At 38.9% G+C, this 20,434-nt stretch overlaps 1 long non-coding RNA gene across 4 annotated transcripts in view; it reads left to right on the top strand.

Annotated features, from left to right (window-relative positions):
- The window catches only part of LOC136886507 (uncharacterized), a 58,223-nt gene extending 44,641 nt beyond the window's left edge, over positions 1–13,582 (top strand). For all 4 annotated transcript variants that reach the window (XR_010861809.2, XR_010861810.2, XR_010861811.2 and 1 more), the window contains 2 exons: positions 493–572; positions 13,385–13,582. This is a non-coding gene — a long non-coding RNA (uncharacterized lncRNA). The remainder of the gene's footprint in view (positions 1–492; positions 573–13,384) is intronic.
- Positions 13,583–20,434: the final 6,852 nt, after the last annotated feature.

Raw genomic sequence — 20,434 nt, 5'->3', positions numbered from 1 at the left:
AAGACTACATATACACCCAGCCCATGTGCCAGATAAATTAACTAATGATGTTTAAAATTCCTGACCCTGCCGGGAATCGAACCCGGGACCTCTGCGACCAAAGGCCAGCACGTAACCATTTAGCCATGCACTGGACGTTTATACCAATATTGAAATAAAACATTTCAGTATATTATTATTTTGCTAGTATAGTAATTAACAGTGAAAATGTCGGCACTGGAGGCTTTTATGATGACGTGTACACAAACCTTGCAAGAAATTTGAAGGGATTATTGTTTCTCCCTTTGTTCTATAAAAAAAATTGGGTGCATACTATATGTGATGGCAAGATAAGATATTGTTCATACACAAGTAGATATGGCCTTCCAGATTAGGTAATGTTTGTGATTAAACAACAGTTTTGCTGTAAATGGTAATGTTCATTGAATTTCCTCTCTTTGAAAAAATGTACGTGTATTTTTATGGTCGTATGTTGCAATTTGTTTGTTGCAGGTATCTGCCATTTATACCCTCATATTCGATATGGTTTCAATTGCTGCTGTGCTAGTACTTCAGATGAGGCCCAGTTCATGGTAAGCCTTAATTTAAAGAGGATTGTATTCTGTCAGGAGTTTGTGAGGGTGGAAGAGTTTACCACGATGCTGCAAATGAGGTTTAGCAGATAAGGGTAGTTCTGTTTAGTTGGTCTTATGTAACAAAGTTTACCTTATGTTGTTTTTCCCCAGACTTGTCTTTTTAACTCCTTAAAAATTTTTGGGTGTAGTTTTTGTATATAAGTAGAGGCACCTATTTGTTGAAAATTATTGCTTTATTTTGTCATTTTTTAACAGTTATTTCGGTATATTTTTAGCTATTTTTATTTTATTTTGTCAATCATTTCGCTAAATTTTATTTCCACCTTTCAGCAATAACAGGTAAACCAAGAACTTAGTTGGTAACACATTTGCAGTATAACATGTTTTTGTATATGTACATGTGTTATGCTTCTGCTTAGAACACATGCAGTATTACACATATCGAAGCATGGAAATTTGAAAAAAATGTATCGGTGTCACTAACAAGCAGGACCTAGGCTAAGTAAATCATTTACACATCAGTCTGAAAAAGACAGAGATACCATGAGTTCCATAATAATGGGAGTCAGAGCTGTTCTCCTGTCAGACATCAAGACTTTAAGAATGCCCTCTCACTATCAACATTACTGACTGATCACGAAGATGTTCTTTTAAACCATGAGTTCCACCTGGTGATTACAGGAATAAGGAAGAGTTTAGCTTTAGTACGTTCGTCTTGATATTTCTGTTTCTGTATAAAGGAAGATGTGTTTTGCCTGTACAACACATTGGTCCGAAGCACTAAGTTTCACAGCCCGCACACTGCCCACCAAGTTCAGTTTATGAACCCAGCACTGCGTGTGTACTAACACTTCTGAAACTAAAATCGTAACTGCTTTTATGCACTTGCCTATGTAGCATGCTGAATCTGAAGTTATAGGAACTGTGTTCTATTACTGAATTTCAAGTTTGTGAATTACAATCATAATTACCTGTGAACATGCTGCAGCATTAGCATTTGCAGTAACTTTAACTCCCCCTACAAATAACTTCTGAACTGTTCTATTGCCACAACTTAGCACTTTTACCAGAACCATAAACACACATTGCCCTTTTTTTATATCATTTCATCACACAGATTTGAAATTCCCTCATCTTTCACAGCTTCTTTTAATCTTTTCTCCTCTTTGATAATTTGAGATACAGAACCTTCCCGCAGTCTTCCAGCTTGGGCAAGTCTCTAGCACCTTAAAAACTCAATAGGTCCTTTTAACATCATTTGAATGAATTAAATCATTCATAATTCTAAGTAAATTAGGGATCCAGCATGCATTATGGTGGCCTAAATGTCATTGAATGAGAAAAGTAGCATAACTGCACAAAGTCATTAGGAAAACATAACCTCAAATTTCTTCCTCAGAAAATGTTTATAGTATTGCACAAACCTGGTATATATTTCTCCATCCACTCTCATCTTGGGATCAACTTTTTCCAGTGGAATATTTGCCTCCGTAAAAACTTGAGTTGTAGATAATATGAATTCGTCTTTATCATATTTCTCTCGTTTTGCCGCTGAACTAGTGTCTGTGAGCCTAGCTTGTCTTCTGATGCTTGTCGCCGTTAACGCCTTTTCCTTGTTATGTGAAACACTGCCGCTTAATTCGCACATTAAAGTATTTGCATATCAGTATCTTTCTATTTTGTCAAACACGTAAAATCCTTCCGATGCAAATTCTTTTTCTCTATCAAAAACTGTCACAATAATTTTAATAAACTGCAAAAAATAGGAAATTAAACCCACCGATCAGCAGCGATTTTCAACAGGCAAGAGGACACCGTCACTCCATCGCGTGATTATGAATGCGATAAATTTCTCGCTTCACAGGAAGCTAGTTTAGCAATAATGGATATAATATATCTTAGCTTTCGATATATATCGAACGGGTATAAAGTCGATTGCGGCATCGATTATCGGATTTTATTGCCACAACTCGTCTCGAATAAGTTCGGTTTTTATCGGGTGAGTTGGCCATGCGATTAGGGATGCGCAGCTGTGAGCTTGCATCCTGGACATAGTGGGTTTGATCCCCACTGTCGGCAGCCATGAAGGTGGTTTTATTTGGTTTCCCATTTTCACACCTGGCAAATGCGAGTTCTGTACCTTAATTAAGGTCACATCTATTTCCTTCCCACTCCTTCCCCTTTCCTATACTATCGTCGTCATAAGACCGATCTGTGTTGGTGCGACGTTAAGCAAATTGAAAAGGTTCTGTTATTGGCATAGGAGATTACATTGACAGAGGTGCCAACTATTACGGATTATCTGTAATGATTACGGATTTCAGTTCACGATTACGGCATTACGGTCGAAGGGGAATTTATTACGGAAAAGCAACATTGTCACGATAAAAGAAACAATTTCTGCGAAAAAAAGGAAGAAGTAAAAAATGTTCAATCCCTTAGAGCATTATTGGTCAATGCTCCTCGTTTCAGTGTTTGTAAGTTGGCAACTAAACATATTTGGCAGTTATTTGGTCGTCACGTCGTTTTGTATCCCGCGAGCGTTGTGAAATCACGGCCAGTTACATATATGCTGCTCTCTTAGCTAGAATGACGTATCAACTCAGCCGTGAGGTAGGCTCTACTCCTTGCTCTGCTGTTCTCGAGTGCGCGGTTTGTTGTGTGCGTAGAGCGAGTGGTATATTTAGCACACTTCAGTTCTAATTATCCTAGACGTTGATTCGAAAAGTAGTGATAGGTTTTGTGAAATGAAGCGGAGCAATTGTCAAATTGCATCTTCTAAGAAGACAGCAAGCAGTGTTACAGAAATATTGAGACGGTTACCCAAAGGAATGGCCGTGCTTACTTGCCTCACGTGTTAGTGAAAACCACGTGTTCTGCAGTGTGTGTTCGTGTGATTTCTCTTGCAGAAGAGACATAGTCCAAGAAACATCACACATACGGTGAATCAAAATTACAAAACTAGTCTGTTTCATTGTTCTTCGTAAAAAGTAATGAAACTGCGGTGACAAATGCCGAATTATTGTTCACATCATTTCTTTTGGAGCATAATATTCCGTTACCAGTTTCAGACCACGCTGGAAATTTGTTTAGATCTATGTTCCCTGACTCTAAGATATCTCAGAAATATGGTTGTGCAAGAACTAAAACCTCTGCTTTGGTTCAATACGGGGCACCTGAGGCAAAAAAGGAAATAAGTGAACTTTTGCAAATAACGACTTTCTCTTTGGCTACTGATGGTAGTACGGATACAAATGCAGTTAAACTTTATCCTATAGTTGTATCTTTCTTTAATGCTCAGAGAGGCCAAATATCAACTCTTATATTGTCATTGTTAGAGAGTACTGACAATACAGGTGAGGGAATTTTCTCTGTTGTTAATAGTGAATTGTCTTCTTCAGCCATTCCATGGGAAAATTGCATTTCTTTTTCATCTGACAATGCATACACAATGATAGGGGGCAAATAAAGGTGTTGCCAAATTTGTGAAGGACAGGCATTCTTCTGTTTATGTCCTGGGTTGTTCATGTCATCTCATACACATCTATGCACAAAAAGCAGCAGCCCAATTGCCAGTCAATGTAGAGAACTTTTTGGTTCAGTTATATTACTATCTTGATAAGAGTTCTAAAAGGCAAAACACATTGAAATTTATCAGGCTGTTTGTGTCACAGAGGGTCACAAAATTTTGAAATATGTTAGTACCCGTTTGCTCTCGCTTCTTCCGTCTATTGATAGAGTTCTTGAACAGTGGGAAGCTTTGACGCTCATGTTTTGTAGTGAGACCCACCATAAAAATGAGACCACCGAGCAGTTTGAAACTGTGAAATCTTTCACACAAGACCCACACACAAAACTGTTTTGCTACTTTCTTCAGAGTTCACTTCCTGTTTTTAACTCTGTGAATATATTTCTGCAACAAGATGCTCCAGCCATACATCTTCTTAGGAAGAAACTAACTGGTCTTTTAACTGACCTGTTGGTCCGATTTGTTCAGCCATGTTCTCTTCATTCAGAATCTACCTCCCTTTTGAGTGTTGAATTCAAGAGGAGGAAATACCAGAAAGCCAATGAGGGAGATGTTTTATAATTCTGTCAGTTTTATGTGGCAGCTTGCAGTTACATTACCAAGAAATTTCCCCTGGGTGATGAATTTCTTCATCATGCCGAAGTTGTAGACATCTCTCTCAAAACGAAGGTTTCCTATTCATCTCTTGAATATTTTGTTGGAAGATTCCCAACTTTGGTCAAGGAAAGTGAACATTGCAAACTTGAATTGGAATTTGCAGCTTACCAGTGTGATGCTTTCCCTGAATACATTGTACATGGACCTAACATTGATGTGAATTGGGGGGCAACATTGCAGAGCTTAAAAATGAAAGTGGACAAATTAAGTATAAAACCTTAAGTAATGTATTTGCAGTACTAAGTGTACCTCATAGTAACTCTCCCACATAGTTTTCAGTGTCGTTAGGAAAAATCAGACAGAATTCAGGCCATACAGATGTTGATTCCCATAGGGAATTTAAAATATTTGTCCCGAATGAGTAAATTTATAATACCAATATAATGGTCTCATAGTGCATTGGCACTGCTGGTGGCTTCAAGTAGCCTATGCAGTGGCCTCCACGGTATGCACTAGCCTTGCGTCTTGGGTGGTGTGCTAAGTCCCAACTGATGAGCCTAACTTAGCACACGAGGGCGAAACGCAGGCAACCAAGAATGAGTTAGCTGGAAAATTTATAATGTCCAATAACGGACCATTATATTGGTATTAAGAATTCAGACCTACATTAAGTACATCTACACTGGAATCACTTATGGTTCTGAAGACGAAGATGTCATCTCAGGGGGAAGTATGTTTCAAGAAAACCTACACCGAAAAGCAGCTGCTGGGTGCGAAACATGCTACAAAGAATTTTTTATCGCAGAACTAACAGGTAATGAGCAAATTTTATTGTGTAATATACTTTAGAATAGATTGCTGTAGGAAAGGGCAAACGGGGTGCTTTGTATTTAACACGTAAACGTTTTGTCCTAGGGGGGGGGGGGGGGGGTTGCGCGCAAGTTACAAATGGGATTACTGATAACCCACTTCAAAGGTTGGCAGCTCTGCATTGATCACAATACCCCTATGTCTGTTCCGTGATTACATGGGGACCAAGTGAGTTTGCAGTAGGGTACGGGTCGTGAAGCTGTAAACTGGCATTTAGGAGGTTTGAAACCCATCGTTACCAGTCCTGAAGATTATTTTCAGTTCTTTTGCCATTTACAGGCTAGTTGTGCTAGGGCTGTACCTTCAGGCCATAGCCGGTTCTATCCCAGCCATAGCTCTTTCCCTTACCTATTCCTGATAACATGTGTGTGTCAGCGCGACGTTGGGGAGCTGCAGAAGAGTCTCGGAAAGTTAGGGAATGAAGCAAGACGAATCGTGGTCAGTGTGGATTTTAACCTCTTAACATATCAATTATTTACAAAATTGTGATCTTTTTTAACTAATTTTTTTAATTGTTAAAATGGGCTATTTATTGAAAACTAATGACAGTGGTAACAATGAAAATATATTTTTCAAACTTAACAATGAAATATAAGCCTCCGAAAAGTTCTTGTTTTAAAATCCCGGGTATACTCGTTATATTTTTTACGGGTTCTAAAATAAATAACTCAGCACTAAACAGATGGCAAGTAATACAACATGACACTCAATACTGTTCATATGTTTGTGGCTGTGTGAAATGCCCTAAAACAAGGATCAACACACAATGCTACATCGGGCGGGAAAGCCGCGAAAACGAACTGCCTGAGTCACCGACATCCACTACGGTTGAGTCAGAGACATCTGTTTGCAATAATAGGACCCTGAAGTAATAATTTCATAAACATTGGCGGAAATATTGAGAAACAAAAAGAAACGAGTATATTCGGGCTTTTAAATTAGGTACCGATCAATGAGCGACATTCCCGAGTATACTCTGGCTTTCGTGTTAAGAGGTTAAAAGTTACAAAGTTATAACTTTATTTATACCACTGAATGTTGTGGAGATATTGTCCATTTTCCCTCTCCTCAAGCAACAGTGCAAATGTAATGTAAGAAATTGCTTCATCTAGAAGATATTCGTGGTTTAAGTGAGGACACTGAAAATGGTGGTGGTTAGGTGTTGAAGATAAATTTATTGCAAAATTGCCCTTTGAAGAGACAGTAATCATTGAAATTAAATGGCGTATGGCTTTTAGTGCCGAGTGTCCAAGGACATGTTTGGCTTGCCAGATGCAGGTCTTTTGATTTGATGCTGTAGGCGACCTGCGCGTCGTGCTGAAGATGAAATGATGATTAAGACGACACATACACCCAGCCCCAGTGCCAGCGAAATTAACCAGTGATGGTTAAAATTTCCGACCCTGCCAGGAATCGAACCCGGGACCTCTGACCTAAGGCCAGCACGCTAACTATTTAGCCGTGGAGCCGGACACAGTAATCATTAAAGCCTTGCCTTTTTTGTAAGTCCTCTTTTTAGAAAAGCATAGTGTTTGTATGTGTGCAATTCTTTAGTCATTTTCATGAATATTTTTTTGGAATAGTTCTGAAAAATTATGAAGAGGAGCAAGATGAATTAGCTAGGTAAATGTACGTTTAAATACTTTAGCGAGTCTCGAAGTGCTTCTTGCCAAGTTTCTGCAACTGCCCCGAGTAGGATGTTTTACTTTGTGAAGCGTTACCTAGTACCTTCATTAAAATCGTGGAGAAAGTATCTCATTCTAAAGCAAAACGGAATGCATTCCTGTAAGGTACAAGGTATGTATCAATGAGGAGAATGAAATGATGAACTAAACCATTCACGGATGAGGCAAGTAGTCGGTCCCGGTTGGTTGTCATTGTCAGGGTTTTCCTGGCTCTTGCATAACTACTGGGAATAGCTCTTGCGTCATGGAGAAATTATGGCTCTGATCATTCTGTCATTGTTGATTCTATGCTGTCCGTAAGATCATGTAATATTTATAGTGTGTACCTTATCCAACAATACGCTACTCAGGTGGTGTTAGAAGGCCATGGAAACAGTAACAGTAAACGACAAGGTCTCTAAATGGAAAATGAAACCTAGTGGTGCCCCACAGGGCAGTATTCTAGGGCCCTTACTTTTCTGTATTTATATCAATGACATATCATCTGTGACAGGAAATAACACACACCACCTCTATGCTGACGATCTTCAGATTTATCGACACTGCAAGATTTCAGACTTAGATTAAACAATACAAGATATTAACAATGACCTCCGACAACGAAATTCTCTTATACTAAACTCCACAAAATCTCAGGCAATCGTAATTGGAACACGAAAATTACTGAACTGCTCAAACAATATTGCAATCCCGCCTATCCTACTGAATGGTAACATTATTCCCTACAATAAAACAGTTAAAAATCTCTGCGTAATTATGAATGAAACACTTGATTGGTCTGATCACATGAAAATCACCTGTAAAAAGATTTTTGGAGCGCTTCACCCTCTTAAACGGCAAAGGGATGTATTTCCATTTGATCTTAAGGCCAAACTAATACAGACACTGGTTCTCCCTATTCTTGATTATTGTGACGTTCTAGTAGATATGACAAAAGATGAAACCCTTAAACTTCAACGAGAACTGAATTCCTTCCTGCGATTCATTTATAATATCGGGTACGATGTTCATATTACCCCATACTATAAGGCTCTCTCATGGCTGAAGCCTGATAAACGTCGGCAGCTACACATTTTAACGATGGTGTTTAGAGTACTAGCGGAAAGTCAGCCACTGTATATTTCTTCTAAATTCACCTTTTTATCATCGTTTCACAACTTAAATACACGTTCCAGATCCACTCTTTCTATTCCAGTGCACCGCACAAATAAAATTAATAGATCGTTTGTAGTGACCGGCGCAAGATTATGGAATTCCCTGCCAGCTCAGGTCAGAGAAACTAGCTCTTTACAAAGGTTTAAGGTCACCTGCCGAGACTACCTGCTGAGGACAGCTAACTGAATGGCTGAAGTATGAATGTGTGCGCGCCTGAGGATTAGTCATTATTAAGAGTTCTTACTATTAATTAGTTTTATTATTAACTTAGTAATGTATTTAAATTTGTTCTCAATTCTATTAATTTTTTGTTTGGTTTTAACTATTTTAAATATCTCATAATTTTATTTTTTATTTTGATTAGTATGTGGTTAAGTGGAAGAGAGGGCCTCGAGCCCTAACTTCGCCACTGAAAACAAGGCATTAATAAATAAATAAATGGGGACCGTTGTTAATAACCAAGAAACAAATATCACAGCAACTTGAACACAGTAACAATACAAGACTTACAAGGCCCCTGAAGCGGTCCGCTGAAAACTCATTCCAAGTAAAAAAAAAAAAGGGTGGACCCTATTTACTCAGGAAATGGCTATTTACTTGAAAGAAGCTCCTTAGATGGGTAAATAAACAATATTTTAATAAACAGAATAGTCAAATCCAAGGGGTAAAAAGGAACATAACATGAAGAATGAAATTGTATCACCAACTTAACAATATCAATATTTAATGGACTGTTAATTATGAACCTTACATGCAGGTTAGTAATAATGTTTTTAATGCTTTACAGTATTCTTTCTCAAGGTATCAGATGTTCCCCCTTCTCATTCCAAGGTGATTAGACTCCTGATGCTCCCGCAAGCCCAGGAGGCATCTGGGGAATGCATCTCAAGCCCAGTGGTCAGAGGGGAAATTTCCGTTAATATTCTTGAACTGGGAAGGTCCTGCCTGCGTTTTCATGGTCTGACCAGCATGCTGATATAAGAATTACTACTATAACCTTCCTCTAAATTTATGTTGATCACGGTGTTTTTTTCTATAGTTTCCTTAATTTTTCTTTCGAGATTGTAGGTCACCACTGCTGAAGTCTTCGTTTTATGAAACAAAATTTTGTGGTTTGAGCAATAATTAGCCATAGTTGAAAATTGACGCATGAATTTTAGAGGGAAGTTACAATGCATGCATACCTTTGTATACACACTTAATCAGTATGTAGGTCAGACCCTTGGCGATCCTATTACCGTATTTACCCTAATAATCGCCGCACCCTCATTTTAGGAAGGCTAAGTTTAAAAAAAAAAATTGAAATGAACTAAAATTCTTTCCATCGAAAGAGTAACGTAGGCATAAACAAACATTTTGTATCGCTCCGCGAGGTCCACGTGCTCTTTACGCAAATATGAACATGTAAATTTACGGATATAGCTGCTTTGCCTGAGATAAAAATACATTATCACTGCTATGAAATATATTTTCCAGACAGACAGAAGTATGACATGCGGTGATGCCAATTAGGTTAATCATAACATCACGAAAGTTTAAACCTTTTTTTCTTCCAGTTATATCTTTAATTATATTTTTCGTCGACTTAAAAGTTTGCTGAACGTCCAAATTAATTTTTAACATCAAACCCCGAGAAAGTGTTGAGGGAAATTTTCGAGATATTAAGGAAGGTAAATGGACGGGCCAGATTCGATGCCGTAGGATATTCGCCGTTTTAATGTATATCAAATATTGTTGTGCGCAGAACATTTTTATCGAAATCATCAAGGTCCGTCACTGGCTTCTTCCTCTTAGGGATTTTCCCTGGCGAGCGGAACACTGCATTATTTTTATTTCCGTGGCTTGTTTTATCCTCTGTACTGTTCGCAGGCCGATACCACACGCAAGTGCTGTCTTGGTGAGGGGTGGCAACATGGCATTCCTCACCTTCCCCCCCTCCGCTGATGGCCTGTTGCTGCGCGCTTACAAAATACACTCTAAATACTATTTCTCTTGCCTGTTGATGCGATACTTGTCTTTTTGCTCTTCCTGGATCCATCATACACACGCAAATAATTCCCTAAATTTGCTGATTATGATATTTGCAAATAAAACTCAAAACATTCACTCGTGACCCGCACAAACAGGCACTTCTTACTGAAATGATTCTATTGGCTCAGCGGAAACACATCATACTACAAAGCGCACAAATGTTATTGCGCAACCCTCTTTGAACCGCCTACCCAGCTGCGTTCTACTCTAATAGAATCCTCTCCTAAATTACGAGTTCGTCACACTCCACGTCTAAAACACTTCTCCCACGCGGTCTCTCGTGCAATGTTAGCACTTGAAATAGACAACCCGGCGAAATCTGATGTTAGTTTTGCAGTACAGTATAACCTCGTAAATTCAAAGTCTTTGTAATTCAGAAATCGGACTTCCAATTACGTGATTTCGAATTAACAGCCATCTTGTAATTCCGAAATGCCAACCCTCGCCAGTTTTCACGGATTCTGCTCCTTCGCGTACTGCCTGCTATGTGATATTGTGGCGTTCCTTAAAACGCTGAATACAAAAGAATTACGATTTCACTCTATTTTCAACTACGAAACACACTATAGACACACCAAACTGAGTGAAAAGTGCGGAAAGCTACCCCTGCACGTTCCGGAAGACGCGTTCTATCATGACGCGGAGAAATTTTCAATTTAAATTACTCTTTTTAAATGCGGTACTATTTAAAAAAATGTAAAGTCAGTTTAGAATTAAAATTCTGAATTGTTTTCAGTTTAAATATGACATGGGGACAGTTTTCTTCCATCTACGGTTGCCCAGAGCACAACTGTACACTCGGCATCAAAAACTAGGTGAGCCAGAAGCATGTTGGCAACCTTGACGCAAATGAAACCCGCACCCCAATTTCGTACCTCAAAATTAAAAAAAAAAAATATGCGGGGATTATTCACGTAAATACGGTATTCATACTCTTGAAACAGTATGATGGTTATTGGCTCTTTTATTTAACAAGTTGAGGATTTCACCATTGGTCTTCCTCCATCACAAATCACGACCCTTTGAGTTGAAAATGGTGGAATTTTCCATCTGACAACTTGACAGTGGATATGTTCCAAAGATGTCAGAGCTCTGGAGAATGTAGAGGTGAACGTTTGATATACTGTACTTATGGAGTACTCGGTGCCATTGAATAATCTGCGTGCCATAATTGTAGGATTGAATATTTTTAGAACAAAGAAAATTGGCTTTAATTTGTGTTTTACAAGAAATTAATCCAACCTAATTAATATTCTTCAAAACTGAACAAAATATACATTTGTTTTAAGAAGCGTATCATAATCTTCACATGCCGTTTCAAAGCAACCGGGACTCTGCCTACAATACCAACAAAAGGTGATGTACAGTTTAATGTTAATGTGTGCAATAAAATTTTAAGTCAGTATGGTAATTGCATGCTCCCACACTTCTATTCGTCATCACTAGCAGAAGAATTATGTTTGTTTTCCGGTCTTAGTCTCTATTGCCCACGACACTGTACATTCATTACCACAGCCCATAAGCGAAACTAGCTGATTGCATTTATCAGGGGAATGTAAGCAAACTGCGTGACAATGCTGATCAAGACTGTTGCCTACCCAACCTGTGGTATAAGAGGGTCTTACTTCGAAGTGAAGCAGTACCTGCGTTGTTTCAAATAATACATGCACTCCAAGTTTTCTTCACTAAATTCAGGAAAAAATATGCATGGAGTATTTGCACAAAATTAAGTTTGCGCGAGAGAAATGCATAGCATATTTACTCTTGTATTAGAACCCCCGGCTTGTCAAGATGAAAAAATTAAGATAGAAACCTCACATGCAAGACGCCCCAATAGAATTCGTAAGAGAAGAACGAGTCCGCTTTGAAACAGGTACAAGTCTTATTGCAGCTCTGATGCCATCGTACAAATTTGTGAATAGTTTCGTCCGTACGACCCACGCAATGAAAACTCGTCAGTCATGTGGTACATCTGTATTGCATAGTTAATAAGTGTCCGCCTCTGTAGCGTAGGTCTATTGCAGCTCTGATGAAGTCTCACAAATAGGTGAATAGTTTTGTGTCCGACCCTCGCGTATCGTATCTCGGGCCAATATAGGTATTTTTGGAGAGAAGCAGGTTAAAAACGTGACATAGTATCCACTTATAATGATCGTTTTACTCGCCAAGGTACCTAACAAGTAATAATACAGTAAAGCTTCATTAATTGGAAGTTGTTGGGGCGCAAAGGTCAGACTTCGAATTAGGCGATTTTGAATTAACCGCCAACGTGCAATTCGGAAAGCCAACCCTGCATCGTCACAATATATTCTAAGACTCGTTACTGCATGCAATTAACTTTGATTCACAGTTTAAACCTCACAAATGCTATGGAAAACTATTTCCAAAATGTATCCAACAAGGTGCATTTACAATATTTAAATAGTGCACTTTGATAACTTACTGGCAAACATAACTTCACGCACTGAAATCAAAAGAAAAAACATGATTCAAAGACGACGAGAAGTCTATTGCCTCCCCTGTGCAAGTACTGTATGCATTTTAGATGCCTTGTATTTGCACAGAAAGTGCCCTACGCCCTTAAAACATCGTGGCTTTTCAAACTTTTATATGACTGGAAGGAAGTCTTGCCATCTGTACTGTCAATAAAATTTGAATGCAGTTCTGTGATGGGGCTTTTAAATCTTATGGAACAACTTGACAATGGATATGTTCCAAAGATGTCAGAGCTCTGGAGAATGTAGAGGTGAACGTTTGATATACTGTACTTATGGAGTACTCCGTGCCATTGAATAATCTGCGTGCCATAATTGTAGGATTGAATATTTTTAGAACAAAGAAAATTCCAATGGTCAAGAAAGAGTTACATATATGTTATATTTGTATCTGTTCCTGTTGGAAAAGAAGTAGATTATCTCCATTTTATTTTTTACCACTTTCAGGTCTGTAAGCCCCATTTCACATCCCATGACATCAGGAAACAAGTGTGTATGACGAAGAAACAGGCGCTTGGAAGTCTTGGATTGAATTCTTTATGATCATTGTGTAAAATTTATTTTCAGAAAATAATTTGGTTGACATAATTGTATATAATTTCCCTGTAATAAAGTGACACTATTTATTATAAATTGTAACTGTTATTCAATGTACTTACTTATGACCATCTACAAGTCCCATCTCCCCAAATTCAGTATTCCTAAAGAAGCGAGTCTTGCAGGAATTTGTTGAAGTACGCAGTTTGCAATGCTGTACTTACGATACTCTGTTTCTACGAATACACACGTATTCTATACTATCTTAATGGTACAGAATCTCTCTTTTAGACATTCTTCTGAAATAAAACTACATACAGTATGTAAATTCCTCACAGGGTGAATATTCCCATACTGTATGTACGGTATTCAAATATTTTGAACGTACACTGGACCTACTTGTGATTTGTAGTGGTAAGTAAACCATAAATTGCTCATATCTGAACTGAATTATTCAGACATCCTTGGATTGAGTGAGGTAAGATGGACTGAATCAGGAAGTTGATGACAATTGTTTAAAAGGGCCTAACATCGAAGGCCATCTGCCCCAATCAGGAGTTTAGAACGCGAAGGAAGGATATATGTATTTCTCGGGAGGAATCAACACCAATCACACATATGGAGTTGCTGTGCTTATTTCATCAGTCATCACATATTCAGTTCTAGATTTTGTACCAATTAGTGATAGAGTAATGTTGCTGAGGTTACAAACATCACACTGGATCATGAACGTTATTCAGGTCATTGCACCAACTGTCGATAAAGATGAAGTAGAAGCATTCTATGATACCTTAGAAGAAGCTATGAAAATAACTGACAATGGAGAAATAACACTGGTCATAGGTGATTGTAACTCAAAAGCAAGGGCTGGCATTGAAGGCAATACTGTAGGCAACCGTGGTCTTGGTGAACGTAACACAAGAGGAGACAGACTTGTTCAGTTTTGTATGGAGCACAATCTGTTTGTCTAACACGTTCTTCAAACTTCCTCCTCGGCGGCTTTACTCATGGATATCACTCGCTGATAACGACAAAAAGATCGTAAGAAATCAAATTGATTTCATTTGGGTAAAGCAACAACTAAAGAAATATGTGACATCCGTGAAGACTTATCCCGGTGCTGATGTAAATAGTGACCACTGTCGATCTGTAATGGACTTTAAAATGCTACGTTTCAGAAAAAATAAAAAATGTTAAACCATCCAAGCGTATAAATATTAGGAAACTATTGGATCCCTAAGTAAGAACTAATGGAACTGCACTGGAAAAGAAGATAGAATTAATAAGAAACACTGAGTCATCAGAGGTAGTATCCACATGGAACTCCATTAAAGATAGTGTGATTGAAATCCAGGAAACTGAAATTTGACACTGCAACATCATAAGACAGAGCTGAATGACAGATGAAATTCTAGAAGTTATGGGTGGAAGGAGAAAACACAAAACTACAGATCACATTCAATACAAAATCTTAAGTAAAGCTGTACGCAAAAAGTGCAGAGAAGTCCGAGAATTATGGATGTCAGACAGGTGTAGAGAAATCGAGATCCTTTAAGAGAAGCTCGACTATCTTAACTTGCATAAGAAAGTGAAAGAACTTGGTGGTTTGCAACGGAGACGATATCGTCAAATTTTGAGAGATGCCAATGAAATCATCTTTGGGTGTGGAAGGGAAACTCAAACGATGGAAAGAATACATAGGAAATCTCTTCAAAGATGGCAAATGATTCTCCTTCACCTGACGAGAGAATAAATGAAAATAGTCCTGAAATAACAAAAAGTGAATTTGTATATGCCGTAAAATTTCAAAAGAATGGTAAAACAACTGGACCAGACGGTGTGGACGCTGAAGTTCTCAAAGTAATAACAACAGGAATATACCGGCCTCAATATCTTAGCATCATTATTCAATCAAATATGTCTCAGGACAAATACCATCAGACAGGCTGAAATCAACCATACCACTACCGAAGAAGCCTAACTCACCTGAACGATGATTATCGTATAAGTTTGATGTCTTATGTGCTCAAAAATATTCTTGCGAATCATTCACACTTATACAAGAAATATGAATTTCTCATGTATCCGAATCAGTTCGGTTTCCGAAATGGCATTGGTACACGTGAGGCACTCTTCTCGTTGAATGTGTTGTTCCAGAGGTGCAGAGATATGAATGTTGATGTCTATGCCTGTTTTATAGACCATAAAGCTTTTGACTGTGTTAGGCACAATAAGATTTTGAGGTCAACAGGTATTTACTCCGGTGAGCTACGTATAATCAGTAACCTATACTGGAATCTGTTTTGCAGATGTCAAAACTTATCAAGGAGCTTCAGAAACAGTTTCGATCAGCAAGGGCGTCTGCCAGGTTTGTGTAGTGTCACCTCTGTTTTTTAACACTTACTCAGAGGCAATTTTTAAAGAAACATTGGCAGACTATGGTGGGATCAAACGGGAAAATAATCAGGTATGCAGATATAGCTGACCCATCTCCACAATGCCCGCACTGGCAGCAACCAAAACATTACAAGAATGCAAAGAAAATAAATGGAAGACAACATCTCCTTTCAAAGAAACACAACCCAAGAAAAAATGCAGTACTTACCGCAGATAGACCAGGTGACCACTATCCGCGGAAGCAAGAAACAAACTGTCACTGTATGTGTTTAAAATGTCGATAAAAAAGACATGTACAGGTACTTTGAAATAAATAATGCAAATTTCATTAGAAATACTGTGGACATCAAGAAAACGGAACATCAACGAGGATTAAAATTAAACTAGAAATTTAAGAAAAACTTACCAATCTACCCTACGTATCGATCAGACCTGAATATCTAATTGGGACCCAATATCAATAACTTAATTAGCTAAACTAACTTCTACTGATGGGCAACGCTCTCTCTCAAGACTGACGTCGGAGATCTCGAGACCGATCCTTCTGTGGTGCAAGCTGTCCGACGTACCAGTAACTACGACTGTAAACTTGATATTTCATTGGCAGTTATTGCGTGAACAAACGTTCCCATATGAAAACGTGTGAGCCAATACATTTTGTCAAAAGCCTGGAAAATTAGGTACTGCATGTTCAACTATGAACCCCTTAATACCATTAACGAATGTGAAAACAGAATGTCAGTATCTTAAACTGTTCACGACTTATTTGGGGTGGACATCTGAATAACCATGCATAATTTGTGAATAACTATAGATAGGATGCACACCTACTTGGACACTAGACTCTCGAGACCGATTCTCGTGTGCTGCGAGCTGTGCGACGTCCCAGTAATTACGAGTGTAAGCTTGATAGTTATCATCAGCAGTTCTCATATGGAAACGTGTGTGACGATAAATTTTGTTAAAAGCCTAAGAAAGCACTGCATGTTGAACTATGAGCTCCTTAATCCCATTAACGAAAGTGAAGACAGAATGCTAGTATCTTGAACTGTTCACGAGTTATGTCAGGTGGACTTCTTAGCTGAATAACCCGTATAATTTGTTAATAACTGGATGCTTTACAATCGTCGGCAGGGTAGCTTCTTGTGATTCAGACCGGGCCGGGGGTGTTCTGACTATTCCTCTTAATTTATATTATGTGTTTTTAAGTATCGGATTATTCCAGAAGTATTTCTGCCGACGTATTTTACTTCTTTTGAATAAGCAACACAGCGGGATGTGCTATGTGACATCTCTTCAAAATAACGGACATCCACGACTTGCGTTGCGTTTCGGACATCGTCTTCAAGTTATCGCGTACAACTAGACACGTTTCACATTGCACCTTCATATATCGAAGTACCTAATTATGACGCGAATACTCTATAACAAGCGATTCCAACTGTGGTGCTGTGTTGAGGTGGAGGGGGAAGGAAGGGAGGAGGCAAGTCATGTGCAGCTTATGAAAACAATATTATTTGACAGTTCTGTGAACATATAAACACACAATCTATTCTGTACATACTTTGGGTTCGTCTTAATGCACATTTAGCGTTTAAGTAGATTGCGGCAACTAATTTACCAATAATGGGTGCAATCGATTTGGCAGTAGAAATTCTAAGTACAGCTTTTAAGTCCGCTTCAGACGGAGAAGTCCTAGTTCTCCAGTTATTTAAATTCAGAACTGAAAACATCTGTTCGCAGGCATACGTTGTACCGAACATTGACGTAAATTTTAAGGCAACTGCTTGAAGTTTTGGAAATTCTTGCTGTTGAACACCTTTGTAAAAAGGTTTTTTTTTTTTTTTTTTTTTTTTTGCTAGTGGCTTTACGTCGCACCGACTCAGATAGGTCTTATGGCGACGATTAAAAGGATATTAAACCACCGCTGTAGTGGTAGTACCTGTCCTTTAGGATTGCGTCGCACTCTAGCTTTATCAGCTCTGTTTGGAAATATGATGCTGAAAATGGGGTCATAAATATTTCAAGTTGAGGTACATTATCATTCATTTCTTTGAATCGGGCATTGAGTTCAGAGTACAAAGTCTGTAACGACGTCTGATAGTCTCCAAGATTTTCATAAGTAGACAAACCTAAGTTCCTGTGCATGACGAGAGAGGGTTTGTTTTCACAAGCTTATCGCCTCAAAGTGAGCCACATAGCGTGGACCCAGTACTTCCAAGCACTCTATTAAACATTCTTTTACAAATTCACCATCAGTAAAGGGTCGCCCACTTTTTGCAATTTTCAGAGCAACAATAGCCGATAACGTGCTCGAAGTGCGCCTTCTAATGTGTTGGGTTCAAGTATCTGTGGGACAGGGAGATAAAATAATTATCTTTGTGTTGGTTTTTTTTTTTTTTTTTTTGCAATAGGTCTTATGGCGACGATGGGATAGGAAAAGGCTAGGAATGGGAAGGAAGCGGCCGTGGCCTTAATTAAGGAACAGTCCCAGCATCTTCCTGATTTGAAAATGGGAAACCAAGGAAAACCATTTTCAGCGCTGCCGACAGTGGGGTTCGAACCCACTGTCTCCCGGTTGCAAGCTCACAGCTGAGCGCCCCTAACCGCGCCGTCAACTCGCACGGTGTGTTTTCTTAGCAGCACATCTAAGTCTAATTCTAAACAGTTCTTAATAATACAAAATCAAAAACGAAAACAAATCTCCTAAATTGCATGTAAAACAATTCCTAATGAGTAAGTTATTACGTATCTCTGAAGAACTTGGGAATTCCGATTTTAACTTAGCAATTTGTTCGGTTCTTGCTTCGCCAACAATGTCATCATAGGTGGAAACATGTTTATTGTGGTAGTGTCGTCGAACGGTTGAAGACTTTACGCTTAAAAAGACATGACAAATTAAACATTGAGCTCTCCCTTCAATACCGAGAACAAAATATGAAACCACACATGAAAGATTAAACGACATTTTTAACGAAGGAGAAACCAACTGCTCCGCTGTCTGTTCTATCGAATAGATTCTATTGAGAATGACACACACACACAGAGAGAGAGAGAGAGAATGTGAATGAATGTACTGTCTCTTACTTATACATGCAGCGACCACTGCTTGTGGTAGGTGGGGAAGGAGGGGAACGGTGCTGCTGAGTGCAGCGCTGGTGCGCCCCAGCACTAAGTGCTCGAGTTGGAAAGACCTGCTCTATAACATTTCCTTCGTCACCAAAATATCGGCAAACACAAGCAGTGGTCATGTTATTGAATGTGGAGTCTGATTTAACGATGTACTGTACATCTGCCTGTCGAAAGAATTGGAGAGAACTGAAGCATTTTAGACTACACATACCACTCAAGCGTAATGGTGGTTGCATATGCCGTAAAGCGCATCTTGCCTCGTCTCGAGTTCGAATAATGCACGCCTCTAGTATCCAGATGCGTGTACCTACAGTAGCCGTCAGGTTCTGTACGTAAACCACTCATTCGTGTACCTACCAGTGCATACAATGCCCGAATGCATATCCGTTATAATTATGTTATACTGCGTCAAAATAGACCTCGGTAGAAATGAACGCGCTTGTCGCATGTATTTACGAAATTGAGAAGGCCCGTGGTTGGCTAATCGCATACTTGGCACAAACAACATTCAGCTTCGACTACCTGTAGGCCTACGACACGCTGCTCGCCGCACAATGCGAGGACAACGCTCTCGAGATTTTTCGCGAGAAATAGTACCTGCACTAGTCTCCAGAAAATTTCGTGCCCCACTATCGGCAGCCCTGAAGATGGTTTTCCGTGGTTTCCCATTTTCATACCAGGCAAATGCTGGGGCTGTACCTTAATTAAGGCCACGGCCGCTTCCTTCCAACTCCTAGGCCTTTCCTATCCCATCGTCGCCATAAGACCTGTCTGTGTCGGTGCGACGTAAAGCCCCTAGCAGAGAGTCTCCAGAAATCTCCAGACCTTCTCAGACTGCCCATCACTACTAACTTCCTTTAATGGAACTCAAAAAAAAAAAAAAAAAAAACACCACTCTTTGATGCCTTCGATTTTGATTGAATTTACATAAATCATCGGTTTTGGCTATCTAATTGCTTGAAATCATGTTAGCTGATAGTTTTCTATTCTTGTGAAATTCATTAGGCAGGTTTGGAATCTTATTAAGGTACAAGGCGAGGAGTTATCACACGGATTTTTACGCCCACTTACGAATAGAGAGAAACAAATGAACTAAAAAAATAAAACAGAAAAATAATATCCTGAGGATAAACAGAGATAGAGAGAAATTGACACAATCACACTCAAATTATCTGCCGAAAAATCAGCATCAGCCGAGGCCAGTAATTAACATTACATCATCCCACCAGCAATATCATCAGCCAACATTAATTCATTATCACCATGGTAACAACACCATACGCCCACCCTAGGAAGAGTAGAGCCAATCCCAAGCAGGGACGCAACAATGCAAATTAGGAATCAAAGAAAATCTGAATAGCAAGACCCAAGGGGAAAAAAAATTAACAAGAAAAGAAAACAGTATTGAACAAAATGGGAAAATAACCGCAA

This window comes from Anabrus simplex, chromosome X, assembly GCF_040414725.1.
Source record: "Anabrus simplex isolate iqAnaSimp1 chromosome X, ASM4041472v1, whole genome shotgun sequence".
Lineage (NCBI taxonomy): Eukaryota > Metazoa > Arthropoda > Insecta > Orthoptera > Tettigoniidae > Anabrus > Anabrus simplex.
This window is presented reverse-complemented; position numbering and strand designations above follow the sequence as displayed.